The 21,058-nt window shown below is 41.3% G+C and overlaps 1 long non-coding RNA gene across 23 annotated transcripts in view; it reads left to right on the forward strand.

Moving 5' to 3' along the window:
* The window catches only part of LOC147827112 (uncharacterized), a 55,188-nt gene that overhangs the window by 15,864 nt on the left and 18,266 nt on the right, over positions 1-21,058 (forward strand). For 22 of the 23 annotated variants that reach the window (XR_015452934.1, XR_015452941.1, XR_015452935.1 and 19 more), the window contains 2 exons: positions 3,134-3,171; positions 15,298-15,383. This is a non-coding gene — a long non-coding RNA (uncharacterized LOC147827112). The remainder of the gene's footprint in view (positions 1-3,133; positions 3,172-15,297; positions 15,384-21,058) is intronic. The other variant, XR_015452954.1, reaches the window with a different exon arrangement.

The following is a 21,058-nucleotide window of genomic DNA, read 5'->3' on the forward strand; positions in this document are numbered from 1 at the left end:
TTTATTATTTTATTATTTTTTAATTGGTATATGTTTGTAATACATATTTACATTCATTTTGGGAAATTGGTATATGTAACATACCTTGATCCTTTAAAAAACTTTTTTAAATTTTTTTAATTTTTTGAGACAGAGTCTCATTGTGTAATCCAGACTGGCCTTGGATTCATGGTTCTCTGACCTTACCTCCTTAGTCCAATTTTTTTTTCTTTTTTTGTACAGGGGATCAAACTCAGGACCTTGTGCTTGCCAGGCAGGCACTGTGCTGCTGAGCTAAATCCTCATCCCTACTCTAGTTTTTTTCATCTTTCATGTGTGAATATCTTGACTGGGTTTAGGATTTTTTTGTTTTGAGGTAAGGTCTCACCATGTAGTCCAGGCTGGCCTCGAACTCACGGCAGTCCTCCTGCCTTGGCCTCCCAAGTGCTGGGATTACAGGTGTGTGCCAGCATGCCTGGCTCAGTTGGGTTTAGGACTTTTTTTTTTGGTACCGGGGATCAAACTCGGGTCTTTGCGCTTGTGCAGCAGGCGGTGAAACCAAGGCAGCGAAACCACTGAGCTAAATCCTCAGTCCTAGGACTTTTTAATACTAGTCCTAGACTATAGAAGTAAGTGCTTTCTACTGTCTTGAGTTTCTGGTGATAGAGCTTAGTCCTCTTTTCCTTTTTTTTTGGTACTGGGGATCGAATTTAGGACCTTGCGCTTGTGTGGCAGTCGCTGGAACCACTGAGCTAAATCCCCAGCCCTCTCTTTTCCTTTTGTAAGTAATAATCTATTCTCTGGAGATTTGCGAATTTTTAATTTATGGCTAGAGTTTCACCATAGTATGTTAAGATGTGTCTTTTAAAGTAACCCTGCTGGGGACTTGCTGAACCTTTCCCACTTAAAAATTTAAGTCTTGGGCTGGGGATTTAGCTTAGTGGTTCCGCTTCCTGCTTTGCAAGCACAAGGTTCCGGAGTTCGATCCCCAGTACTAAAAAAAAAAAAAAACCTTAAGTCTTTTCTTAGTTCAAGGATATTTTATCCCTTCCTTTCTGTTTCCAGCCTCCTTACTTTATATATGAGGAAACTGAAACTGAGCCCAGAAAGGTGAAGTGAGTTGCCCAAAGTCATGTAGCCAGTTACAAATGAACCTCAGGCAAATAACCTGACTCCTTTGATGAACTAGACTTTTATTGTATTCATATTGTTTCTGTGAGAAGAGAAGGCCATTGTAAATACTGTAACTTGGAAATTTTTTAGAGAGCTGGAAATTTTGCCAAGCATTTGTGAAGAAGAGATGATAAAAATCCATTACAATTAAAATGTGGTCTATTTGAAGGATTGAAGAATTCGCAATTCTCCCGGTATCCTGCTTATTGGAGCTACTCCAGAGTTCTAAAACTTAATAAAACCAGAAAATTGCTTAGGCATTCAGAGAATTAGATATATATAGTTAGGAGTAAGATAAGTGCTGTCATGCCCTGTTGTAAACATTGGAAAACATATAAATGGCATCTGAAGGCTTGGAGACAGACATCATAAACCTTGCCTTATCAGTGGTCTGGTTTCTGTTTTGAGTTCTAACTTGGGACCCTTTTCTGATGGGAACCACCTGTTCCTGGCTCTGTTGATCTTTGGATTTCCCCACCCTTTCAGTTCTTTCAGTTTTGACATGAAACCTACCCCAAAGGGCGAGGTCAGGTACTGAGAGGACTTTGACAGCTCACACTCGGTGGTGGTTGTTGTTTTTTTTCCCTTTTTCTTTTCCGGGCTGTCTGGTATGTGACTGCATGAGGTGTGAGGCTCAGCACGCTGTGATACAGACTAGTTGATGGTGAATCAGCTATTGCATAAGGCCTGGGCAGTGTCATTTCTTTGGGTAACCAGGAAAAAATGACCAAAGACATTGTGTTTTCTCCACAGAAAGTTTAAAGTTAAGAGCATAGTTAACCAGAGCTGATCGAATTCTCTCTACCCTGGGCTTGCTGAAGAAAGAAAGGGTTTATCTCAGCTTCTCTCCTCATTTGTAGATTTATTTATTTCCTTTTTTTCAAGTCTTAAATCTCCTGATGCTGCTCTAGCTACTAAACCTTTATGATGTGTCTCCTAGAATTAATGCTTGGTGAAGTGACTTGTTTCCTCTAGGTACCCTCTTCCTCAACTAGCCTCTTCACAAAAAGCAGCCATTCTCTTTGTTGTAAATATGGTTTCTATTGGATTACAACTTAATGTGGAATCTTTACAAATGGAACTGTCTTGTCCATCAGTTCGCTCCTTATTGCTCCCCCATGACTTTGCCTGTCTCCCAGCCACATTCCCCGGCACTCTAGAGCTGCTTTTAGATCTTCAAATACCTTTTCCCGTTTGAGAGTTTTGCTGGCTAGCAAGACCACCTGATTGTCCTTGAAGCTGGCATCTATACCCATTTCTCTTGTGCTTAAGACTTTTGGTATCTGACCTTCCCTTCTGAGGCTGTGACCACAGTGGGGGATTGGTAGGTCTGCAGCCAAGGATTCAGAACAGAGTGCGGAATTAAGAGGGTTGGTATTAACATTTTCAGATGTTGGCAAATGGCAAGCTGGATATGAACATCAAGGCCAGTGGTAGGTGGGAGGGACAGAGAAAGTTTAGTATCTGAAACAAAAGATGTCCTTTGTAGGTTGCCTCTTAGCAATTCTCTTTTTTTTTTCTTTTGAGACAGGGTCTCACTATGTAGCCCAGGCTGGCCTCGAACTTGAAGCAGTTCTCTTGCCTCAGCCTCCTGATGGGTGGGATTACAGGCCTGCGCCACCATGCCCAGCTCTCTTATCTATTCTTCTTTGAATTTTTTTTTTTTTTTTTTAAGACAGGGTCTCACTATATAATCTAGGCTGGCCTCAAATTCATGGTAATCCTCCTGCTTCATCCTCTTGAGTGCTAGGGTTACAGGTGCCCATCACCACACCTGGGTAGTACTTTTTAATTTACAAAGAAGTTTTTAAAAGTATAATTACTTTTTGGGGCTGGGGATGTAGCTCAGTGGTAGAGTACTTGCCTAGCACTTGAGAGGTCCTGGGTTTGATCTTCAACACCACAAAAATTAACCTCCTCACACACCCAGAGAAGTGTAATGTACAGAGATTATACTAAATAAACTTTACTTTCTTTTCAGTACCAGGAATTGAACTCAGGACCTTGCGCGCTTGCCAGGTAGGTGCACTGAGCCACTGAGCTAAATAAACAGCGCCAATAAATAAACTTCAAAATAATCAAAGACTGTAAATATTTTGAGGAGTACTGCCCCCAACCCACTTCAGTTATTTCTGTATTCCCTAGAGGTAGCATGGTTTGGGATGTACATTCTAGGCTTTTTTTTCCTGTTTGTGTGTTTACATATACTATGAACTCATAAAAAATTTAAAGTATTATTTTTTGTCTTATTTATTTATATAAATGGTATTACATTTTATGTATTGTCCTAGTACTTTGTTTCAAGAATCTGCCTTGCAGGGTGTAGTGGTGCATACCTATAATCCCAGCACTTGGGAGGATGAGGCAGGAGGATTGCCTCACATTCATGGGCAGCCTGGGCTACATAGTGAATTCAAGGCCAGCCTCAATTACATAGGCCCTATCTCAAAAAAAAAAAAAACAACAAAAAAGTACCCTGACAGTTGGACATGGTAGTGCATACCTGTAATTCCAACACACTCTGACTCAAAATAAAAAATAAGGGCTGAGGATGTAGTTTAGTGTGAAAGCCTTGAGTTGGATCCCCAGTTCTGGGGAGAAAAAGATGTGCCTTGACAGCATTCTGTGTGGTTTTTTTTGTACTGGGCATTGAACTTGGGACCTTCAGCTGCCAGGCGGCGGAACCACTGAGCTAAATCCCTGGCCTCAGCATCCTGTGTTAATACATAAAGATACGTCTCATTCTTTATTGCTGCTGTGTAATATCTCATAGAATGGCTAGTTCTGTGTTTAGATTTTTTTTTTTTGGTATCGGGGATCAAACTCTCTGCGCAGCAGGCAGTGAAACCACTAAGCTAAATCTCCGGCCCTAGTTCTGTGTTTTATTTAGCTGTTTTCCTATTTAGAGACATTAAAATCTTCCTAGTTTTTTGTCATTATAAATAATTAAAAATTTTTTTTTCAGTTCTGGGATTGAACCCAGGGCTTCATGCTTGCTAGGCAAGTACTCTATCACTGGACTACAGCTGTAAATGATTGATTCTTGAATTTGAGGCCCCTCCCCCTTATTCATAATTCCCTGGGAGATCTGAACCTCTTAACAGCATCAGTTATCTACACATGGATGATCCCCACATATTCAGTCCAAATCTTTCTTCAGATCAGAATATCCACCTGCATAGATAGCCAGCCCTACTGGGGTATTTTGTATTCTTGCCAAAAGAGTTCCCTGCTTTTACCCACTTGCTCCTTCTCCTGTGTCTTATTGTATACATTGTAAACAGTATGTAATGGCTAAAACTCAGAACCTAGTAATGATTAGAAGTTCTTCTCTTTCCATATCGGACAACCAGTCAGTCACTAGGACTTGTCATCCCCACCTCCTCAGTATTTCTTGAGTCTAATCACTTCCTGTCTTCATTAATACTACCTTATCTTAGTTTTCTAATTTAGAAAATAAGAGTATTTTTGAGGGTTAAATGAATTAATAGATGTAAAATGCTTAGAAGAATAGATTGGCACCTACTATGTACTGTGTGAATGTTTTCTTCACCTTAGTCTATATAACCCACTCTTATTTCTGCCTCCAGTCTTGGTTTTAATCCCACCTCACCTCCATTCCATTTTCCACATTGCAGCCAGTGGTCTATAAAATTTGAGGATGATCGTGATGTCATTCCTCTGCTTAAAAATATTTCAGTGACTGCTGCGCAAGTGCAAGGACCCGAGTTCGATCCCCGGTACCAAAAAAAAAAAATTTTTTTTTCAGTGGTACTTCCATTGAGCTTTTGCACATGTAATTATACTTAGAATGCTTGTCTCTGTGTCTGTCTCTGTCTCTCTCTGTCTCTCTGTCTCAGTGGTAGTTTTACTGGGAATTGAACCCAGAGCCTCACTCACACATGCTAGGGAAATGTTCTACCACTGTGCTGCATCCCTAGCCCTTTTAATTTAATTAATTACTTAATTAAATTTTTGTTTTTTGTTTTTTGAGGTAGGGTCTCCCTTTGTAGTTCAGGCTGGCCCTGAACTCACTATGTTGTCCAGGCTGGCCTCAAACTCGTGGTAATTCTGCCTCAGCCTCCCGAGTGCTGGGCTTATAGGCGTGTGCCACCATCCCTGGCTCCCATTTAATTTTGTTTTGAGACAGGATATTATAAATTTTTTAGGATAGCCTTGAACTCTTGATTCTTCTGGCTGGATTATATGTATGTGACACTGTGGCTTGTTTTTCTTTGATTTTTTTTGTTTTTGTTTGTTTCTTTGAGACAGAATCTTGCTATGTAGGTCAGGCTGGCCTTGAACTCACTATGTAACCCAGATTAACCTTGAACTCATGGTGATTCTCCTGCCTCAGCCTCCCTAGGATCATAGGCATGTGCCACCAGACCTGGCCTTTTTTTGATCTTTAAAGGGCTGATGTTTATTGAGATATTCCAGCTTTTAAATGTCATCACCTCAAAGAGGCCTTTCTCTGACTAATGACCCTGAAGTAGACATCCGTTACCTTTTTTTTTTCTTTTTTTTGGTACCAGGGATTGAACTCAGGGCCTTGCGCTTGTGAGGCAGGCGGCAGAACCACTGAGCTGAATCCTCGGCCCACCTTATTCTTTTTTCTAACACTTATCACTATTTTTCTGGCTTATTTGCATGTTTGTTGATCATCTCCTCCAACTGGATTTGGCCCTTGGTTTATTATTATTCCCCTTATTTGATCACCTTTGGAGAGTTCTGTTTAACTCTCCAGTTGAGTTAAAGATGAGCCAACTAACATGTGTCTCTTGAATCTCTGAATCATATTCATGAAACCAGAGTAAGCCTGACAGGGGACTTTCTTAACATAAGAGCATGTATGCTGAGGATCCAGGTGGTAGGAAGATTGTTTATCCAGGGGGCTGTAGGCAAAATAACTTAAGAGTGAAGTGAAATAATAAGCAAGATAGGGAAGAAGAGGAGAGGGCAGGAAGAAGTAAAAAGGATTAGTTTCTTTTTTTTTAGAAGTAAAAAGGATTAGGATGGTTATGTATATGTACCAACTACCCGCATGTACTAATAAAATATAAAGTAAGGTAGGAAGCAAAGGGCCCAAGGGTAAAGTGAGGCCTGGGCTACACAGTGAGATCCTGTCTCAAAAACAAAACAACCCCCCCCCCCCAAAAAAAGAATAACCCAAACCAACAGAAAACAGACCTAGAGAATCTGGATAGCAGGTGGAGTATAAGAAGGGACAGAGGCAGCAGTTCAGGATCAGGGTCAGAATGATCAGGGTCAGAATGTTATCTTGGAGATAATTTAAATCTTCTCATAGCATTCTTCACTCTTTAGTTTGAAACTAGCTTTTAGATTATAGAAAATCAGGTATTTGACATGCAAGGGTTTGTACTTTCATGAGCTATTTATTTGTACTATTTGTACTATTATGAGCTATTTACTTTAAAATTATATCCCCAGGAGTCTTTACCTTTCTCCTCCTCAGTTTCCACTGTGAAGAGCCTGTCTTCCATTCATTTAAAATATATCAGGTTCAGGTAGCTTTCTTTTGAAACAAATTTTCCACCACTGGTGGTGGGGGGGGATTTTCAGGGGCCGGGGATTTAGCTCAATGGCACCACACCTGCCTCACAAGTGCAAGGTCCTGAGTTCGATCCCCAGTACCAAAAAAAAAAATGAAACATTTTTTGCATGGAAGCCTGTAGCAGTCTTGGAGCCCTCTTCAGGTAGGGAGAAGGGAGGGAACACTCCTCAGGATGCCTCTTTTCACTGAGCCAGGCATAGGAGCTGACTTCAGCAGCCTCAGGAATTCAGGATTCTCTTGGGCCCAAACCTGGGGTTTCTCTATGAATTTTTGGGAAGGACCTGAGAGTATAGCCTATAGGTAGAATTCTTATCAGTGAGACATAGTAAGAAGTAGTAGAAGTCTAGGTGAGTGTGTATAGATGGTGGGATCTGAGGGAGTGGCCTCAAGCTTTCTGACATGGAATGGTCCTTGAGTTTATGGCAGGATTAGTGGGCTCTAATATGCCAAGTAGAAAGTCATGAGTAATGCTAATCATTAACTTTTAGAGGCATTCTTTGTGTTTTTCGATGTAGCCTAGAGTTGGAGCTCTTCTGTAGGCTGAGGGGGAGTCTTGAGAATATGAATAGTACCAAAGAGGAACATGTTGTCTTTTGAAGGTTAAATGGAATGATTTTATGTATAAACTGGACAGCCTGTGGCTAGTCATTTAGCCTTTATGAGATGAGACACCTGTGCTGTTTTCCTAGGCTTTGCTGAGAAAACCAACCTAAGAGAATAAGCCATCATGACCGTTGTTAGTGATTTCCCTAAGTGTGCTGCCTGTCTTTGCTTACCTGCTCTGTACTCAGCCCTGGACTCAAATGTCCTGCCTTTTATGCTTTGGGCCTTCAGATTCCATTTTCCACTCAGCTTTTTTCTTGTATTACTCACTCCATCCTCAGCTTGACTCTTTGACTTTACATAATCCTTGATTTTGACAGCTTGGAGCAATGGCCTTCCTTTAATTGCCCTTTTTTATGGTACTGGAGATCGAACTCAGAACCTTGCCCTTGTGAGACAGGCGCTGTGCCACTGAGCTATATTCTAATTCAGTAGGTATGAAATAGTGATCAGAAATCTATAGTTTGATCATCCTTGCAGGTGATTCTGATACCATTCATCTACAGATCATATCTGGAAAAACTCTGACTTGAGGTTGGTGCCACATTCTTCTCTTCTCAATGATCAGGAAGGGAATTTGAATCCTTTGCTTCGATTCTAAGACCCTAGGAACCTTATCTGTTGCCTGTTGTCCAATGGAGACTGGTGCCTCATCTCCTTGTTGACATAGTAGGAGCAGAGCCCAGATGAGGTTGAGGGCCTCAATGTTCTGTTGCAGATCAGTACCTTTGAGATTTACAGGGGGGCTTTGAACTCAAAAAGCAGCTTAGGGCTGCCAGTCACACTTCAGATTTGCTTTTGGGCTTCTTGTCTCTGAATGCATTGACCCTGCCCTAGCATAGGCCTTCCTCATCTAGTCTCCAAGCTGTCCTCACTCCTCATTGTGGCCAGATTCTCCTCTGCTCCCATTCATCTTCTGTAAACAACTTGGTCTCATCTGTCTCCTTTAGAAATCCTTTCTGGAATTCCTTTTACTTACATAATCAAGTTTAAATTGTTTCAGGTTGGAATAGAATCTTACACATTTTGCCCAAATTGTGGTCTATGAGGCCTTGTGGGATCTGATTCTTGTATATTTTACAAATCTTATTCCACCCACATGTCTCCTTTTCTGTTGCAGGCACCCTCACTTGCTCACAGTTCCTTGACCTCTTCAATTGTCTTGGACCTCAGCACCTTTTTAATACCATATGGCGTCCACCAGGATTACTCTACCTTATTCATCATCTCATTAACTAGTCCTCGCCTTTGAAGTGTAAACTAAGCATTATCTCTTTTCAGAGGTTTTATTTGGCAACTGTATGTAAAGCAATTATCTTAGCCCCCTATTTGCTTCAGTGTAGACCACTTAATGCTATTATAATTTTTTTTTTGGTACTGGGAATTGAACTCGGGACCTTGTGCTTTCAAGGCAGCCAGTGGAACCACTGAGCTAAATCCCCAGCCCCATATTTTTAGGGTTTTGGGTTTTTTTTGCTTGTTTGTTTTGTTTTTTTAATTTTTTTTTTTTTTTGTACCAGGGATTGAACTCGGGACCTTGTGCTTTTGAGGCAGGTGGCAGAACCACTGAGTTAAATCCCCAGCCCCTCCACTTAATGCTATTTGCCTGTTTGTCTTTCTCTTCTAGTAGATTTTAGTAGGTTTTTTTTGAGACAGAGTCTTACTATGTAGCTCAGGCTGGCCTTGAACTTCTAGCAGTCCTGCTGCCTCAGAGCCTCCCCAGTATAGGCTTACAGGTGTACACCACCATGCCTGGCACTCTTCTAATAGATTATAAACTCCATAAGGGCAATGTTCTTTTTGTTCATGGTTGTATTTTTAGTGCCTGGTGTGTAGAGGGACTCAGTAAGCACTTGTTGACTAATCCACATTTTTATCTTCTTAGTGTCTGTTTTGCTGCATTGTGATATTGTACAACTCTTGCCCTTTGCATGAGCTGTTGTCTCTGCTAGAAACATCCTTTCTTTTGTTAACTTGTCAGATTTTTTCTTGTCCTTTACTGCTTCTCTAAGCATTTCTTTGATTTTCCCAAGTAGTGCTTGTTCATCAGACATAGCACTTTGTTCCTCTCAAATAGAATTTTTCGTCCCATGTTGTGATTTCACCTGTGCAAGAAGTAAGTGCTTTTGGTACCAGGGATTGAACTCAGGATCTTGTGCTTGTGAGGCAGGTGCAGTGCCACTGAGCTGAATCCCTGGCAAGAAGTAAGTGTTTTTTAGATGGCAAACTAGAGGCTCTGAAAGATTAAACTTGCAAGTGCAGAACTGATATTTGATGAACTCTTATGCATCTGAGGATCCCTCCTTCTGCTTCACTGTGTCCCCTCCAACAAACTAAAACAAGCAACCAGTTAGCAGCCCCAGAGACACTGAGGATAAAGGGGCTGCCCTTTGTTAAGTATGACAGAGAAAAAGGGTGACCGTAGTATTCAGAGGACAGTCTGCATTTTTTTCCTTGATCATATTCTTGGTTTTTTTTGGTGCCAGGGATCGAACTTGGATCCTTGCACTTGCCCAGCAGGCGGCAAAACCACTAAGCTAAATCCCCGGCCCCTCCTTGATCATATTCTTGATGACTTTGTGTGACACTAGCAAAGCCACCATACAACTTAGCAGAAATGAATTGAGATGAAATGCCATTAAATGTAAATTAAAGCAAATATCAATAATTAATTCATAGTTTATATGAAATAATATCTGAACATTTTGGTTGTGGGGAACAATATGTAAAATTGATGTGCAAATACATTTTTCTTTTTGCAAATACATTTTTCTTAAAAATAATTCTTGTGGGCATAATAGATAATGTGAAATAGGAAGGAAAGGTCCAGAGGGGAAGGGAAAGTGGAAAGGGCTGGGAAAAGGAAAGAAGGGAATGGAATTAGTATGAGAAAAGGAAAAAACAGAAACAGTCTTTGTAAATAGGGAGGGGTGGAGGAATGAAGGGAGGGCAGGGGAGTCGGGAAAAAATAAGAACCAAGATATATTATGTAAAGGTATAAATTTCCAATGATGAATGTCATTATATTTTATACCTAAATTTACCAATAAAATTAATTAAAAATAATTCTTTTTTTTTGGTACCAGGGTTTGAACTCAGGACCTTGTGCTTGCAAGGCAGACCTTGGCACCACTGAGCTAAATCCCCGCCCCTAAAATAATAATTCTTATAGTAGCCTATGATCCCTATACCTAAGAAGCTGAGGTAGTAAGTATTGTCACAAGTTCAAGGCCAGCCTGGGCTACGTAGCAAGACCCTGTCTCAACACCCCCCCCAAAACAAAAAACAATAAGAAAAATCTTAGGGGCTAGGTGTGGATTATGCTTGGCTCACATACATGCACATGAGGGCCTGAGTTTGATCCCCAGCACCACTAAAAAAACCAAAAAGGTAAAGGATCAGTTGAGTACCTTATGGTTTTGTAATGTTATTCAGCTTTTCAGAAGAATGATACAGATGTACATGGGCATGCACTGATATGGAACAGTTTTCAAGATCTATTTGGAGCTGGGGATTTAGCTCAGTGGTTCCGCCACCTGCCTCACAAGCGCAAGGTCCCGAGTTTGATCCCTAGTACCAAAAAAAAGTCAAGATCTATTTGGAGAGCCAGGCATAGTAGTGGATCCCTGTAATCCCAGCACTCAGGACGCTGAGGCAGGAGGATCACTGTGAGTTCAAGGCCAGCCTGAACTACATAGTGAGGCCTTGTCTCAAAAAAAAAAAAAGGTTTATTAAGAGAAAAACTAAAGAGACGAGCAGAATAGTGTTTATGGCTGTTGTACTAGTGTTAGTATTTGTATGAAAAAAGAGGGGAACTCTATACTTGTTGTATACCCAGATAAAAAAAAGATGGAGATTTGGTTGTATTTGAAATACAAGATACCTATGTATATCAGTGTACCCCATCATTTGTCTTTTTACGGGGTACTGGGAATCGAACTTGGGGCCTTGCGCTGAAAAGGCAGGCAGGGGAACCACTGAGCTAAATCCTTGGCCCCTCCCCATCATCTGTCTTACTTTATCCACCCTCCATTTGTTTTACTAGCATCTCCTTCCTGTTCTATTCACCAAAAATCTGGGAGCCCCAGAGGTATTGGAGGTACTGAAGATTTTGAGATACTAAAGATTGAAATCAGGACCTTTACACTGAGCTATATCCCTACCCCCCTCCCCTTTTTTTTTTGAGACAGAGTTTCCCTATGTAGTCTAAGCTGGCCTCAAACTTGCTGCGTAGCCCAGGCTGGCCTTGAACTCACAGTGATCCTCTTGCCTCAAACCTCCAGAGAGCTGGGATTGCAGGTGTGTGCCACCACACCTGGCTTACCTTTTTTAACAGTATGTTACATGTGTGTTGACTTTGTTTTCCCAATTGAAGTAAATTCTTGAAGGAGGGGTCTCTTATGTTTTTATCCTATAATGATAAACCTAATAAATTTTGCTCAGTAAGAATATATTTGATGAAGAAAAGAGAGAGGTAGAGAGGAAGATGGAAGACGGAAGTAGAAGAGACCCAGGTCCCTCTGCTAAAAAAGTGATTGGTTTTTCTGACTCATCTTGTACACTTCACCAGCAGAGAATTTTTTTCACTTGCAGACTGTGTTGGGGACTCAGGAAGTATGTGTGTGTGTGTGTGTGTGTGTGTGTATACACGTGTGTGTGAGAGAATGAATGAATGAATATATTCTACATTGAAAGGCCAGGAAAGATCAGAAGTAGATAGCCTGAAGGCTCTGGTTTATTAGTATATAGAGAGACTTCTGTGTCACAGTCCTGGGAGAATCTCAGATTTCTGTCTTTTCTCCTAATATCAGGCTTGGGTATTTAATTGTCAGCAGGGCAGTTACACCCAAATCCCTTTGGATTCTTAAATTCGGTAACATATAGTAGAGATATGATAATAATTATGATAAAAGTGATTTTGCCATTTTTGGTGGTAGTACTATAGATGAAAGCACTTAATATAGGGCCTGGTATGTGGTTGATGTCTAAATGGTGACAGAGTATGTTAGCAATATTTTGAAACAGTCACATCTTTCCTTACACTCCCTACCTCTACTCATGTGCCTCCACTGTCCACCCCAGGCTAAAGATACAGAGAATAGCAACACAGATTCTACTTTTGGGAAGTTGCTAATTTCTTGTTTGTGGTTTTGTGTCCAGGTGAGAAGTGTAAGCATCTTCCACTATATAAGAGCAGATATATCTGGACTCTGTTAACCAGTTTACTCAAAACCTTACCCCAGAATGAAGGTGTTCCATTCAAATTGGCATGTCACTTTAGCTTTTAGTTAAAAGTGGTAGTATGTGCCTATAATCCCAGCACTCGTAAGGGCTGAGCCTGGAGGATCACTGGGAGTTTGAGGCCAGCCTGGGCTACGTAGTTCAAGGCCAGTTACTATAGCAAGACTCTGTCTCAAAAAACCAAACCAACCAACCAAACCAAACCAAACAAAAAAAAACAACCCTTGTTTGTTTTTCTGAGACAGGTTCTAGCTAAGTTGCCCAGGCAGGCCTGGAACTCATATTCCTCCTGCCTCAGCCTCCTAAATAGCTGGGCTTGGTGGCTTTCTCTCATAAGGACCTAGTTTTCAAACTCTTAATGGGGAAGTGTTTGCATCTCTAAGGTAGCCATGGCAAGGCAGCATGAATTAACTGAGCCAAGATAGCTCATGGGTGCAGGCCTGGAGGAAGGGCCAAGGTAGGGGACAAACAGAGCTCAGATCCATCATTTTTGTTTATAGAAAGATGTAGGTCCACGTGTGCAAGAGGTAGAGCGTTAGTCTGATGTGCCTGTCCTCTCTCTGTGATGATTGGGTCTTGCAGTCTGCAAGGCATCCTGGGTTTAGTAGGGGATGAAATAAGAAAGCGGAGTCTAGTAGCCTTGCTTCAGATCCCATAGGTCTGCAGGGAGGACCTGTTTTCCATTTGCTAACATAAGACAGATCTCATGCAGATCCTGTGACGGTTTTCTTCCATCCTTCTTTCTTTTCTTTCCTTTGTTTTTGCTTTTTTGAGACAGGGTCTCACTAAGTAGTTCAGGCTGGCCTCAATGATCCTTCTGCCTCAGCCTCCCAAGTGCTGGGATTACAGGCATGAGCCACCATGCCCACCTTCCTTGCATCCTTCTTGTACCGTCTTTTCACTCTATCAGTGGCCTGGCTTCTGTGCAGAGGAGAAAAAGAATTGAGGAAGGATGGAGAAAGTTAAAGAACTTGAGGGTGTGTGTGGATTTACTGTCCTTAAATTTTTTTTGGAACAAAGTGTAGGTGTGGGGAAGAGGAAAGTGAGTGGGAGAATAAACCCAGCACCTGTATCACTTGCCTGGACTCAGCCTGAACTCTGGCTGAGTATTAACCAGTCTCTTTATGGTTGTTTCTGTTTCCCAGTTGAAGTGTAAGCCGGTGCACATGTGTAATTTTATATCAATGAATCATACCTTCAGACTATTTTTTCCCCTTAATGCTCTAGTAATTTTTATTTTATTTTATTTTATTTTATTTTATTTTTGGTACTGGGGATCGAACTCGGGTCCTTGCGTTTGTGCAGCAGGCGGTGAAACCACTGAGCTAAATCCCCGGCCCTACTCTATTAATTTTTAACAAAACTTGATTGAATGTTGGGGACATCTTTTCATGTCAATAAATACAGAATAGGCCAAGTGTGGTGGTGCTCGCCTGTAATCCCAGCACTGAGGAGGCTGAGGCAAGGAGGATCGCCATAAGTTCAAGACTAGCTTGGACTCCATAGTGAGTTCAAGACTAGAATAAGTGGCTGAATTATATTTCAGTGAGTGGATAGATCATGATGCATTTTATTCTCTAATATTTAATGCACTTATTTTACCATTAATCAGTGGGGTCTCCTCTAAACCCCTTACTTAAAATTGTAATAATATCTCTTCCTTCCTTATCTCCCTTTTCCCCTGTATTTTTAATTTTAGCATTTGGCACTACCTGATACACAATATACTTTTCTTATTTGTTTATTGCCTAACTCCCTCCATTAGAATGTGAACTCCATGAAGACAGAGATTTTTTTTCTTTTTAGCTATTGCTCCATACCTGATGTTTAGAAAAATTCCCTGTACACAGTTAATGTTTAAGTATATGTTAAGTGAATGAATTTGTTATACCTTTGATATATCTTCTGGGTTTTTATTTGTAGTATTTTGATTATTACCAACATTCTGTGATGTGTATCCTGGTATATACATCTTTGCATACTATTTGCTGTTTCCTTAGGATAAATTGTGAGAAATGTAACCATTGAATTAAAGGATATGCACAATTTATGGAACCAAATTGAACTTGCAAATGTAAACTTCCCAGGAATATAGCTGAGCAGCACAGTGCCTGCCTGATAAGGGCAAAGCTCTGAGTTCAATTCCTAGTACCAAAAAAAGAAAAAAACCAAAAAAAAATAATGTAAACTTTTCTACCACCAGAACTTGAAATTGCCTGCTCCCTCCCACCTTCTCTCCCATCCCTTCTTCTTCCTTTTCCCCTCCTTTCTCCTCTTCTCCCCTCCCCTTTCCTTTCCTACCTAGGATTGAAGTAGGGCCTTCTGCATGCTAGGTAAGCACTCTACTTTGAGCTATATTCCTGGCTCATTTTACTTTATCTAATTAAATTTATTTATTTATTTATTTATTTTTGCTGTACTGGGGAATGAAACTAGGATCTTCACACTGAGCTACTTCTCCAGCCCTTTTTGAAAAATTTTTGAGCTAGGATCTCACTAAGTTGCTAAATTGCCCAGGCTGACCTTGAACTCATGGCAATCCTGCTGCCTTAGCCTCCTGAGTGCTGGGAGTTCCCCATGGTTTTTTTTTTTTTTTTTTGGTACTGGAATTGAACTCAAGACCTTGTGCTTGCCAGACAGGCAGCGACACCACTGAGCTAAATCCCTGGCCCCCCATAGTTTTGATAACACCAGCTATTTTGGTTTTTTTCTTCGCCATCTGACAGGTGAGACATGGTCTTGGTTAAGAATGTGATTTGGAGCCAGCCTCCTGGGACTTGAATTCTGACTCAATCACTTTGTGTGAAATTAGGTAAGTCATTTACTTTCAAACTCTCTCCCTCAGTTTCATCTTTAGAAAAGTAAGGATAATGATAGCACCTATTTTAAGGAGTTATTGTGTGAAATAAATCAATCCACATAAAATACTTAAAATAGTAACTGTTTGGATCACTTATTCTTGTAATTTGCACATTTTTCCAATTTTTTTTTTCTTTTTCTTTTTTTCCATTGCTGGTAATCAAAGCACTGGACTTTGTGTGCAGTGAGCAACATTTTATCCCTGAGGTATTTCCCCAGTCCTCCGATAATTTTTTTATTAACTTGTAAGAGTTAACATGTTATATAAATCATATATAGTAATATAAAATTGTTCCCAGTTTGTCATTTGCCTTTCAACTTTGTTTATGCATTTTTCTGTCTACAAATTTTATATTTTTTGTAGTCAAATTACCTTTTCTCTTACAGATTTTTCTATTAATCGATGTTTAGAAAAAATATTTCTCCACCTGAAAATTATAAAAATACTTATTTTTTGAATATTCTATGTTTAAATCTTTAAAATGAACCTTTAAATACTTGATCATCTGGATTTTATTTTGCTGGATAGAGAGCAGTTGGTATCTAGTGCTGTTTCTTTTCATCTGGATAGCTTTCCTAAGCCTATTTATTGGAGAAAGGGGAGCAAGAGCTTTTAATTTTTTTCCCCTCCCTCTCTTTTGAAGATCTTCAGAATAGCAAATTTCCATTTTACAGAATGGATTTAATGTTTTGATGCAGCAAAAGTATTTTAGTTTTTAAACTGTGAAATGAATGTGCCTTTTTTTTTGAGACAGACCCTATGTAGCTCAGGCTGTTCTTGAACTTGAGAGCCTCCTGCCCCAGCCTCCCGAGTGCTAGGATTACAGGCTTGCACCACCACACCTGGTAGGACTTCATTTTAACTCGATTACATCTGCAAAAACTCTATTTCCACACACTTACAGGTTCTAGGTCTGGACATGAATTCTGGGGGTGCTATTCAGCCTAACACAAAGGACCTACCTCATAAGGAGGAATGTATATATGCCAGGTGCTCCAGGCTGCTCTGACACATGTGTTCTATGTAAAGGTTAGCTACCTTTCTTCACCAAACATCAGTAATATGACTGGTGTCCTCAAAGCCAGTACAGCCACAAAGTTACCCCTTTTTTGCTCATAGCCATGAACTCTGAGCTGTGTGCAAGATCCTGAGAGCTCCAAAGGACAGGAATTCCAAAAGATATAGCAGGCTAGAAGTGGGAGGCATAGAAACACCTGGGTAAAGAAGGTCGGGAATTCCCACCCGGTCTCACCTTGTCACCACAGTTCTCTGACACTGCATGGGAAAGAAAAATAAGAGAGGGGGGGTGGTTTGTGGAGAAGAGACTTAGTGCGTGGTCAGGCTACTGTTCAATGCTCTCAGTATAAAGTGGCCACATATGAGGGGAAAGGTGTGGCCCTATACATTAGAGGAAGGGGCCATTCTTGTAGCTCAGCTCCAGCACTGCTAGAAGCTGGTGGCTGTGGTGAAGGGGAGAGCCAGTAATAGCAACAGCAAGAGCGAGAGTCAGTACTCAGTCAGCAAAGCAGTGCCTGTAGAGATCTCAAAGTATGTGACCTCTGTGGGCCTCAGTTTTCTTTATTTTCTTTATTTGAAAATGAAGGTGATAATACAAGAATGAATATCAGTTCCCATGATTGCCATAACAAATTACTTCTAACTAGGTGGCTTAAAACAACAGAAATTTATTATCTCACAGTTCTGGAGGCTTAAGGTGTCAGCAGGGCCATGACCCTCCCGAAGGCTCTAAGAAAGGATTCTTCTTTGTCTCTTCTCGTTTCTGGTGGTTGCTGGCCATCCTTGGAGTGCCAGAGACCCTTAGCAATAGAAAGATTATGATGATTCTCATACTTTCAACCCTCATTATGTATTTCAAAACTAGTATTAAGTGCAAAACAAGCATAAGGAAATCCAGCAAAGTATAAGAAAAGTGCATCAAAAATTTCTTTTAGACTGTGGTGACTACTTGGATAAATATACAGTTTAAAATATTTGTTGTTTGTTATCTTTGCTCTGCTAGTTCCCTAAGCACATGCTGTTGGCTAGTCCTGCATGGACAGTCTGTCCCTCATGTAAACTTCTTTTCAGCTCTATACTACCTGCTGAAGCTGCCAGCTTCTGAGACCACAGGCTGGGCCAGTGCCCCTCATACCCTCAGGAATTGCCAGGAAAGTCAAGTAGAACATACACACTGCTAAAGAATACCTCATAATGAGAACTCTTATGCTCAACTGTGAATTATCAGTATAGCACATCATGGCAGGTGATTATACTTAGGCCAATTTCAGTCATAATTGGCATCTTTGAGTCTGTATATGGAAAACCTAGAAATATTCTTGAGGTCTTTCTTCCTGGATCACTGAGAGAAGTCAAGATAGAGCCCTGTCCTGCTTCCTGTATTAATTTTGGCCTTGTTGAGACCATTTTGATTTTTTTTTCTTTTGATACCAGGGATCGAACTCAGGTCCTTTCGCTTGCAAGGCAAGCAGCAGAACCACTGAGCTAAATCCCCAGCCCTTTTTATCTTTTTTTTTTGGTACTGGGGATCGAACTCAGGACCACATGCTTATCAGGCAGGCACTGTGCCACTGAGCCACATCCTCGGCCCAGTTGAGACCATTTTGAAAAGAAAGATATGATGGAAATGGGGTTCAGACCTTCTACACTGTTCAAGGCTCTGATCATAGTCAAATCCTGTTGCTTGGTTCCAAAAAGTTTAAAATAGTGTTGGAATCCTCCTAGGAAAAAAGCACCATGGCAGTTTCCTGGCTAAGGAAGTGGTGTGTGCAGGTTAGAGCAAGAGGGGCAGCCAAGGCTCCCAAGTTCTATTCTGGACCTGTTGCTGACATGCAGCAATCTCAGCAGTGGAGGCTGTGGTCACAGAAAGAGATGACACTCTGGTCCTTTATCCTTCAGGAGAGCCTCAACATTAAACATCCTTTCTTTCAGGCTCCATTTTAGAATACAGAGTTAACATAGGGGCCCAGCAGTATTGTTTTCATTGTTCTTCATCAGATTTGTTTTCTTTAAACAGCATGACCATATCACCTCCGGTAGGGAGGGGAACTTTGATAAGATTTAGGAAAAGAAGCAAAGGAAAAGCATAATTTGAGGGTAGTGGATGCATGATAAACTCGATGGGGAAGAACAGAAACCCACATCTCTTGAGAGCCAAGCATGTATTAGATGCTTTTCTTGTATGTATTTTTAATTACTCAGGGCCTTTGTCTTACTCCGTTATTCTTATTTTTCTTATTTAATACGAACCAGCAAAGTTTTTCTTTTTGTACATGGATAAGCTGAAAGTCAAAGAAATAATGTAACTTGCTCAAGGTCACACAGTTAAAAGGCTGAGCTAGGATTTATTCTATTCCTTCAGTCTGTCCAACACCAAATCCTGTGCTACTGTCCAGAGCTTTTCTGTCTCTGGTGAGATTTAGGAAAGGAAGGGGGGGAAAGGCAGGAAGACACCATCTTTCTCAACCTCACAGTTTTGCTTGTAGTGACCTGTTTAGCCAGAGCATCCTGTTTATAGAATGCTAGGTTCTATATATAGAAATGCTACAACAACATATTTGGGAAAGATACCACTTGGCTGTAGGGAAGGATTGAAAAAGCCTTTGTTCTTTAGGTTTTTAGTGTAGCCCACAAGTGTCAGGATACCTCAGGTAACTGATTTACTGCTTAAGGGCCTCTGTCCTGTCCTCCACATGAGCTGTGTTGAGGCAGGGGTGAGGGTGTGGTGTGCCCTCACTGCATGTGCTGGAACTGGTGACACCATTGTTGTATGACTGTTACTGTGAATCATTACTGAGTAAGCAAGAGATATCTCTCTCTTGCTTTTCTTTTTCTCTTTTTTAGGGGGAGGTGGTTTGAGACTATGTAGTTCAGGCTGGCCTTGAACTTACTATGTAGCCCAGGCTGGCCTCAGACTCACAGCCATCCTCCTGTCTTAGCCTCCTGAGTACTGGGATCACAGGTGTGCACCACCACGCCTAGCTCTCTTGCTTTTCTAAGTGAGACTAGATACAGAGAGTGCTGATGCAGATCCAAGGGATTCTGGCCTCTGAGCTGGCAGAGGGAGATGGCTTGAGGGTGTCAGGTGACAAAATAGAGCCTGGTCTGTCAAGTGGTGTAATTTCAGGGGCACCAAGAATATGTCCTGTCCCTCAGAGACTTGCCCCAGCTGTTTGCTATTGCTTAGAATTCCTCAGCTGAAATGTCTTTCTCTTGGTTTAAATATTTGAGACTTTGTTACAAATAAAGCCTGGACATAGTGGCACAGGTCTGTAATCCAGCTACTCAGGAGTTTCAGTGAGGAATAGTGTGAATTTGAGGCCAGCCAGGGCAATTTAGCAAGACTCTGTCTCAAAATAACAAAAGGGCTGGGAATATATATAGCTCAGTGGTAGAGCACTTGCCTAGCATGCCTTAGGCCCTGGGTTCAGTTTCCAGTACCACAAAACAAAGTTAAAAAAAAAAAAAAGGTGGCTGAGTGTGTAGCTTAATAGTGGAGTGTGTGCTTAGCATGTGCAGGGCCCTGGGTTCAGTCCCCAGCAGCACAAACATACACACAAGCACACAATTCCTTGATGAGATTTGATTGTGAAACATATCAGTCATGGAAATGTGAATGAGTTAGTTTGTTTGTTTGGAGTTTTTTTGAGACAGTTTCACTGTGTAGTTTAGGCTGACCTTGAACTCACTGTGTAGCCCAAGCTGGCCTCAAACTTGTGTTGATCCTCTTGCCTCAGCCTCCCGAGTGCTAGGATTACAGGTGTGCACTACCATGCCTGGCCTGAAAATTGGACTAAGGAAGGGGTAAAGAGGAGAGGGCACTGTATCTCTATTTGTAGGGACAGAAAAGAGGTAGATACCTGAAAAGGCCTTGAAAAGAGAAGATAAGTCCCTAAAGAAACACTGTTTCCTTCACAGTTTTGTCTATAAAAAGACAGGCAGCTAAGGGTGCTGCAGATGGAGGCTCTTGACCCTGAAAGAGGGGTAGAGAAATTTTCCACCAGCATGCTGAGTTACAGGCAGTCTTGTCTGCCATCCAAGTACTAACCAGGCCCGACCCTGCTTAGCTTCCAAGATCAGATGGGGCAGGCAGTCTTGTCTGGAGAGTAGCTGATAGGAGAATGTAACTAGGGTTTAGGTGTGGGGTTTGGTGTGATGTCCTCAGATGGGACGTCACAGATCTTAGCAAGGAGGTGGTACAGCTTCCCAGAAATGAGGCAAAATTGTGGCGCAAAAGAAGCCACCAGTGACAACAAGGGTGGGGCACTTCCTCAGTGGCTGCTGGTCACAGACGACCTGTGGTCTCCATTTCCCAATAAGCTGTGCTGAGATCGGGCTTTGTCAGAAGGCAGAATGAGCCATGTCAAAAGCAGTGACAAAGCTCTTGGAGTGTCCACACAGAGGTGCAGTTCCCCTGTCCGCTAAATTTTGTGGAACCAAACTAGCAGATTCAGAAGTTCCTGGGATAACCACTGTGATTCAGACAGAAAACTTGTTTGGCCTGAGTTCCTCCAAAGAGAGAGCCTTCTTAGTGGACTGGGTATCGTCTTTTATTCATCAGCTCCCCCAAACTGCATTTGTAATTTAAATTCTCACAGCTCTTCCTTCCC

Source organism: Heterocephalus glaber, unplaced genomic scaffold, assembly GCF_053883595.1.
Source record: "Heterocephalus glaber isolate CG9 unplaced genomic scaffold, H.glaber_assembly_v1.0 deba00001456, whole genome shotgun sequence".
In the NCBI taxonomy this organism is placed as follows: Eukaryota; Metazoa; Chordata; class Mammalia; order Rodentia; family Bathyergidae; genus Heterocephalus; species Heterocephalus glaber.